General features: G+C 47.4%; 1 long non-coding RNA gene across 1 annotated transcript; it reads right to left on the bottom strand.

The window, feature by feature from the left end:
- Window positions 1-721: 721 nt before the first annotated feature.
- LOC140384904 (uncharacterized) lies at window positions 722-4,436 on the bottom strand. The gene is made up of 3 exons (XR_011933206.1): window positions 4,373-4,436; window positions 2,650-2,769; window positions 722-1,502 (listed from the first exon to the last, which is right to left on the bottom strand). It is a non-coding gene; the product is annotated as an uncharacterized lncRNA (long non-coding RNA).
- Between the last annotated feature and the right edge of the window lie 3,358 nt (window positions 4,437-7,794).

The raw sequence follows: 7,794 nt of genomic DNA, 5'->3' as shown, positions 1-7,794 counted from the left end.
GGCGCCTCTGGAGAGCCCAAAAGTCAATTTTAGTGGGAGCCGCCGAATGTGCGGCTTAGCTCCGCATAGCCGCAACCGGAAGTCTTCAGGCAGCAGTGTTAACCACTGTGCCACCATGACACCCAGTTGCCATATTTGTTCAAGTCTGCATCCCTTGGACTTAAGGGAGTTGAAGTGAGGGCTGTAAATTATGTTTTCACTTAATATTGACTCACTTAATGTTTCACTTTAACATTGTTATTAGAGTGACAATCTCAAATGCCCTTACCCCAGTGCTTCCGCTCTCATCATCAGTCCCTCGCCCTTCCAAGGCTGGCTTCGCCACCAGGCGCCTGGCCTTGCCTCCCCTCAGCCTTGCCTCCCCCTAGTCTTGCCAACACCCAGGCCTCACGTCCATCTGTCCTCACCTCCCAGCCTCGATTCTTACCTTAGCCCTGAGTGCCTGTTCTTGCTGCACCACTTCTGGCTTCACTCTTGGCTCATGGCTCATGCTGCTGAACTTGCATTGATGACTTGGCTCCATCTAGTGGCAGAGGCTGGTTGGTGCAGGTAGTCAGGATTTCAGCTGATCGCTGCACTAACTAATACCTGCCTAATCAATCTAAAAGTACTGTTCAGTGAGTGTACTGTAATTCTTGTAAATATGTTACTTTGTAGTACAGCAGTACAGTATTGTATATTGCATTTTGTTTCTAGTGATGTGTTTTATTTTGTAAGTTATTACAGCTAAGAATGCACAGTGCCGCACGTGTAGTACAATATTTCAACTTGCACATTGGTTTTTCCAAGCGGGAAATGTCCAAAGGAACCCAACTCTGGCTTTCAAATTGATTCCTATGGAAACCCATGATTCATTTAAAGTCATTTCACCTAAAGGAATAGAACTACAGCTTTAATGGAGGACTCCCTGCACCAAGAGATTAGCCAGGGAAGAAAGAGGCTAATGGTTTTATTCGGGGCTAGGAAATCAAAGATGGACGTGAGTGTATAGATGAACAAAGCAGACAGTGCCATAATGGCATGGTTGGGTTTTCTTTATTCATTCGCGGGATGTGGGCATCATTGGCTGAACAAGTATTTATTACCCATCTCTAATTGCCCTTGAGAAGGTGGTGGTGAGCTGCCTTCTTGAATGGCTGCAGTCCATGTGGTGTAGGTACGCCCACGGTGTTATTAGAGAGGAAGTTCCAGGATTTTGACCCAGCGACAGTGAAGGAACGGCGATATATTTCCAAGTCAAGATGGTGAGTGGCTTGGAGGGTAACGTCCAGGGTGCTGATCACATGTTCTCTCTTCCAAGTTCATTGTCGTCTTGTCTTCGTTCAGTCTCTTGCCATGTAAACTCCCAACCTATACTCAGTCATCCTCTTGACTCTGCTATCTGTTTGACCTTATTACCCCTTGCTTGTGTCCCTTCTGTCTGCTGCCATTATGTTATCGTGAATCATACAGCTGGTCTGCCTTCTGCTTTCCAACTCTACCATTTAGAAATATGTTACACGCTGCAATGCAAATTCACAAACTTAGTTTATCTGCAGTCACATGTCAGAAATTCCTACCTCAGAATTGCCTCCAGCTCCTCTGTTTTATTACATTCGCTATGTGCAGAAATTTTAACTCATTTTAAATGGGATTTCCTCTGACTTTATATTCAACCATCTTTTTAGACATGTTTTCCATAACTAGATTTATTCCCCTGTCATCAATGTCCTCCCTTACTTTATTCCTTCCTGCACTCCTACTGTAATACGTTCACATTTAAAGTGTTTCATTTTCTGCGGATCCCTCTTTAAATGCTTTGCCACCTCCCTATTTACCCTTTCTGCCAGGATACGAGCCTCAGGTCTGCTCCCATCAGCACAGCTCCTTCCTGTCCCAAAGCTTCTGCCAGTGACCCATGAACAAGATTCCCACCCCTGCCACACATGTTATTTCTGCTGATCTGTCTGCTCCCATTCCAATTTGTATGTGGTTCAAGCAAAAGATTCATATCCTGAACCTTATTAATCTCCCGGTTCCGCTGAAGGTCAATGGACTTTTGGGAGTAATCTAAAGGTTCCCATTTTTGAGGTTCTGCTTCCTAGTTTCTTTGCTAATCCACTAAACTCTGCCTTCTCTTTATCTTTCCATCTCACTGATTGGTATCAATACGGACCAGTCTCTCTGGCTCTTTACCTTTCCCTGCCAGGATGCTTAACAGCCCCTCATTAACATCCTTGACCCTGGCACTGAGGAGGCAACAAACCATCCTGACTTCACATCTTTGGCTACAAATTTGCCTGTCTGTTCCCCTAGCTATAATACCCCTAATCACTATAATACCCTTTAGTATCTCTTTCCCTACAGTACCCGATAACACCCCCATCACTATAGTACCCTATAATACCCCCTATGTATTACACTAACTGAACGTAATGGAAATTAACTGAAGACTTATTAATGAAATGAAATGAAATGAAAATCACTTATTGTCACAAGTAGGCTTCAAATGAAGTTACTGTGAAAAACCCCTAGTCGCCACATTCTAGCGCCTGTTCGGGGAGGCTGTTATGGGAATTGAACCGTGCTGCTGGCCTGCCTTGGTCTGCTTTAAAAGCCAGCGACTTAGCCCTGTGCTAAACAGCCCCTATGGTTCAGTGATGGCAATACCATTGAACATCAAAAGAAGATGGTGAGATTTACTCTTGTTGTAGATGGTCATAACCTGGTTCTTGAGTAAATAAACATTACTGAACACTTCTGAAGTCAAATCTCAATGTTGTCCAATTCCTGTTAATAATAATAATAAACTTTATTAGTGACACAAGTAGGCTTACAGAAAATCTCCTCGTCGCCACACCCTGGCGCCTGTTCGAGTGCACTGAGGGAGAATTCAGAATGTCCAATTCTCCTAACATGTGGTCATAAATTGTTTCAGTATCTAAGGAGTTGTGAATGGTAATCAATGCGACGGCATCATCAGCAAGCCTCCCCACTTCTGACCTTTTGTTCAAGGGTAGGTCACTGATGAAGCAGTTAAGATGGTTGGATGTAGGACGCTGCCCTGAGGAACTCCTGCACTGATGTCCTGGGGCTGGGATGATTGGCATCCTACAACTGCAAACATTTTTATTTGTGCCATGTATGACTCCAACCTGTGGAGCGAGTTCCCCTCATTTCCATTGACTTCAGCTTGGTCATTTGTGCCAATGTTCTGAGCTTCCTCCTCGCTGAGTGGCGGCACGGTAGCAAGGTGGTGAGCACCGTTGCTTCACAGCTCCAGGGACCCAGGTTTGATACCCGGCTTGGGTCACTGTCTGTGTGGTGTCTGCACGTTCTCCCTGTGTCTGCGAGGGTTTCCTTTGGGTGCTCCGGTTTCCTCCCAAAGTCCAAAGATGTGCAGGTTAGGTGGGTTGGCCATGCTAAAATGGCCCGTAGTATCCAAACGTTAGGTGGGGTTATTGGGTTGCAGGGAGAGGGCGGAGCTGTGGGCTTAAGTAGGGTGTTCTTTAAAGGGCCAGTGTAGACTTGATGGGCCAAATGGCCTCCTTCTGCACTGTAAATTTGATGATCTAAAATTCTATAATCTATGAATTGGTTACGATTGGATGTGGCAGGGCTGGAGGGCCTTAGATCACTTAGTTCTGCCTATAGCATGCAACGTCTGCTGTCTGGAATGCACATAATCTTGTGCTGTAGCCTTCGCCAACTTGGCATCTCATTTTTAGGTGTGCCTGGTTTTGCCTCTGGCATGTGTTCTTGCTCTCCTCACTGTACCTGGCTTGGCGGTCCTGGTAGAGAGAGCGATAGCAGTCATAGGTTGTGGTTGTGCTGCTGCTGATGGCCTGCAGTGAATATCAGATGTCCAATTTTGAGTTGCCAGATATGTGCTGTCCCATTTAGCACAGTAGTGGTGCTACACAACACACTTCCCATCCTCACCAAACATGAGCAACTATCAAGTGAGCTAAACAGACAGCCATCTAAATGAGCTTTGACACTGAGTCAGCCAGACTCAAAACATTAGCTCCCTTCTCCCTCCACAGACGCTGTCAGACCTGCTGAGATTGTCCAGTATTTTCTGTTCTTCTTGCATCTAAATGAATTGTTGGCCAGGATAATCAGTTATAAAAGCTTTCTTACTGAGTCTGGCACTTAATCAGTTGGAGAAATTCATGAACTGCTTCAGTCTCCCAGTGCACTGTTTCCCGACAATCACTCCAGCCCAACTCGATTTTAAAACCAGCCGCAATCGTTTTCCTCATTATTCTGAAACTTTCCAGATGTGAACAATTTTGTTTTTCCCTGAAATCTACCCCTCAGTTGGTGTCTGCACTTTCAGTTATAATTGGTTTGGTCATGCTTTGACCGTGAGGAATGGTTAATAACTTACCTCGGCGAAATGTTGCGACTGCCTCAACACATATTTTACAAGTGGCTGCTGCCCGGCAGGAGGAATATATTTCCAGATTCCAGTCGTTTCAAACAGGAAGCTATTGTTGTTACAGGGATTTCGCTGCCAATTTCAGCCCCCGCACCCCAATCCCTTACAGCTTTAGCAATATAAAGCCAGTGCTGCAGCTTGTCACTGGCTGTGCTTGCAAAAACGTCTGTCCTGGGGAGGAAGTGTAACTCTATTTTCAAAAGAAAGAGGCACCAGAAAACAGGCCAGTTAGCCAGACGTCGGTTGTCGAAGAAATTCTGGGAGCTAACATTAGGACATCTTAATAATGTGTTCAGGAAATCATAGAATGACCAGGCAAACTCGACATGGTTTTACAAAAGGGCTATGGGGAGCACGTTGGACTGTGGGATTAGTTTGGGATTCCGCCAGAACTGTGGGAAGAGAGAAGAGCAATGGGATTAGTTTGGGATTGATATGGGGAGAGTGTGTACGGCAGGGGGATTAGTTTGGGATTGATACAGGATTATGGGGAGAGTGTGCAGAACAGGGGTGGGTGATTTGGGATTGATACAGTAATATGGGGAGAGTGTGCAGAGCAGGGGGGTTAGTTTGGGATTGATACAGTAATATGGGGAGAGTGTGCTGTGCAGTGGGGTTGATTTGGGATTGGTACAGTGTTGCGGGGAGAGTGTGCAGGGTAGGGGGGTTAGTTTGGGATTGATACAGTAATATGGGGAGAGTGTGCTGTGCAGTGGGGTTGATTTGGGATTGGTACAGTGTTGCGGGGAGAGTGTGCAGGGTAGGGGGGTTAGTTTGGGATTGATACAGTAATATGGGGAGAATGTGCTGTGCAGTGGGGTTGATTTGGGATTGGTACAGTGTTGCGGGGAGAGTGTGCAGGGTAGGGGGGTTAGTTTGGGATTGATACAGTAATATGGGGAGAGTGTGCTGTGCAGGGGGGTTGATTTGGGATTGGTACAGTGTTGCGGGGAGAGTGTGCAGGGTAGGGGGGTTAGTTTGGGATTGATACAGTAATATGGGGAGAGTGTGCTATGCAGTGGGGTTGATTTTGGATTGGTACAGTGTTGCAGGGAGAGTGAGCAGGGCAGGGGGGATAGTGTGGGATTGAGACAGGGTTTTGGGGTGAGCGTGTGAGTCCGTGAGGTTAGTTTGGGATTGAGACAGGTTTTGGGGAATAGTGTTCTGGTCAGTGAGGTTCGTTTGGGATTGAGACAGGTTTTGGGGAATAGTGTTCCGGGCAGTGAGGTTAGTTTGGGATTGAGACAGGGCTTTTGGGGTGAATGTGTGGGGCAGAGGGGTTTGTGGTATTATCATAACTGTCAGTACTGCAAGGGTTAATGAAGTGTTCAGAGTAGCCACTAGAGGGAGCTACAGTTACAACTATATAAGGCAGTGATGAATAAGCCTTGTGGGAGAATATGTGCAGGAGTTAGCTACAGAGAGTCAGAAGTACAGATATTCTGTCCCCTCTCCTTCCCAGCACCATCTCACCTTCTCCACGTTCACCGCCCAATAATAATGCAGCAGGTTCGGCAACGCCAACGCTCCCTTCTGCCTCTGTCTCTGTAACAAGGCCATCTTAACCCTTGGCACCTTCCACGCCCATACAAAGTCCAAGATAATCATATCCAGTTTTCCAAAGAAAAGGCTTTCGGTACAAAGATCGGGAGTGTCTGGAATATGAACAGGAACCTCGGCAAAATGTTCATCTTCACCATTTGGACCCTCCCTGCCAGAGTCAATTGCAGCATATCCCACCTCTTCAGATCCTCCCTGACCTCTTCCACCAGCTTTGTTAGTTTCCATTTATGTAGCATCGCCCATTCCCTCACTACCTGAATCTCTAGGTATCTAAACCTGTCTCTGGTTACCTTAAATGGCAGCCCCCTTCGGTTAGCTCGTCGATTCAGCTCGGTCACCAGGAACCCTTCACTTTTCCCTACGTTTAGCTTATATGCTGAGAAGGCCCCGAACTTCCCCAAAAGGCCCATGATCCTCTCCATGCTCTCCAGTGGATCTGACACATACAATAGTACGTTGTCCGCGTATAGCAACACCCGATGCTCCCTTCATCCCCACTTAACCCCTTGCCATTCTCAACCCCCTAAACGCCATTGCCAAAGGCTCTATTGCCAGCGCAAACAGCAAGCGGCAACAATGGGCACCCCTGCCTTGTTCCCCTGTGCAGTTCAAAAGTTCCGTGAACTCATGTCATTTGTCCGTACACTCGCCATCGGTGCCACGTATAACAGGCGCACCCATGCCACAAACATCGGCCAAAACGTGAACCTTCCCATGATCTCAAACAGGTACCGCCACTCCACCCGGTCAAATGCCTTCTCCGCATCCATGGACACCACTACCTCTGGTACCTGGGCTCTCAACGGGGTCATGATCATGTTTAACAGTGTCCTAATATTACTACAAAGCTGCCTGCCCTTTACAAAACCTATTTGATCTTCCTCAATCACTCCCGGGACACAACCTTCCATCCTTCCTGCCACCAACTTAGCCAGCACTTTCACATCGGTATTTAATAGCAATATGGGCCTATACGACCCACATTCCAATGGGTCCTTCCCCTTCTTTGGTATCAATGTGATTGTTGCCTGCATCATCGCCTCCTGCAGCTCCCCCTTCTCCAATGCTTCATTAAACACCCCCAAGAGATGTGCTGCTAGGTCTGTCACAAACTTCTTATAAAAGTCCGATGGATAACCATTGGGCCGGGAGGCCTACCCCAACTTCATACCCCTTATACTGTCCAATACCCCCCTCAGCCCCAAGGGCTCCTCTAGCACCTGCCTCTTCGCTACCTCCAACTGCGGAAACTCCAGTTGTCTAAAATACGTCCCATGTCCCACTCTTCACTCCCCGGGGTCTGCCCTCTAGAGCTCCCTATAATAATCCCTAAATGTCTTGTTTATCTTTCCTGACTCTGACACTACCTCCACTGCCTCGGTCCGTATCTTCAATTTTTCCTTATAGCGGCCTGCCTCCGTAGCTGATGCATTAACATTCGACTCGCCTTCTCCCCGTATTCATACTGCAGCTCCCTTGTCCATACTGCAGCTCCCTTGTCCACACTGCAGCTCCCTTGTCCACACTGCAGCTCCCTTGTCCATACTGCAGCTCCCTTGTCCATACTGCACCTCCCTTGTCCATACTGCAGCTCCCTTGTCCATACTGCACCTCCCTTGTCCATACTGCAGCTCCCTTGTCCACACTGCAGCTCCCTTGTCCATACTGCAGCTCCCTTGTCCATACTGCACCTCCCTTGTCCATACTGCAGCTCCCTTGTCCACACTGCAGCTCCCGTGTCCACACTGCAGCTCCCTTGTCCACACTGCAGCTCCCTTGTCCAAACTGCAGCTCCCTTGTCCATACTG

This window comes from Scyliorhinus torazame, chromosome 10 (assembly GCF_047496885.1).
Source record: "Scyliorhinus torazame isolate Kashiwa2021f chromosome 10, sScyTor2.1, whole genome shotgun sequence".
NCBI classification, from domain to species: Eukaryota; Metazoa; Chordata; class Chondrichthyes; order Carcharhiniformes; family Scyliorhinidae; genus Scyliorhinus; species Scyliorhinus torazame.
This window is presented reverse-complemented; position numbering and strand designations above follow the sequence as displayed.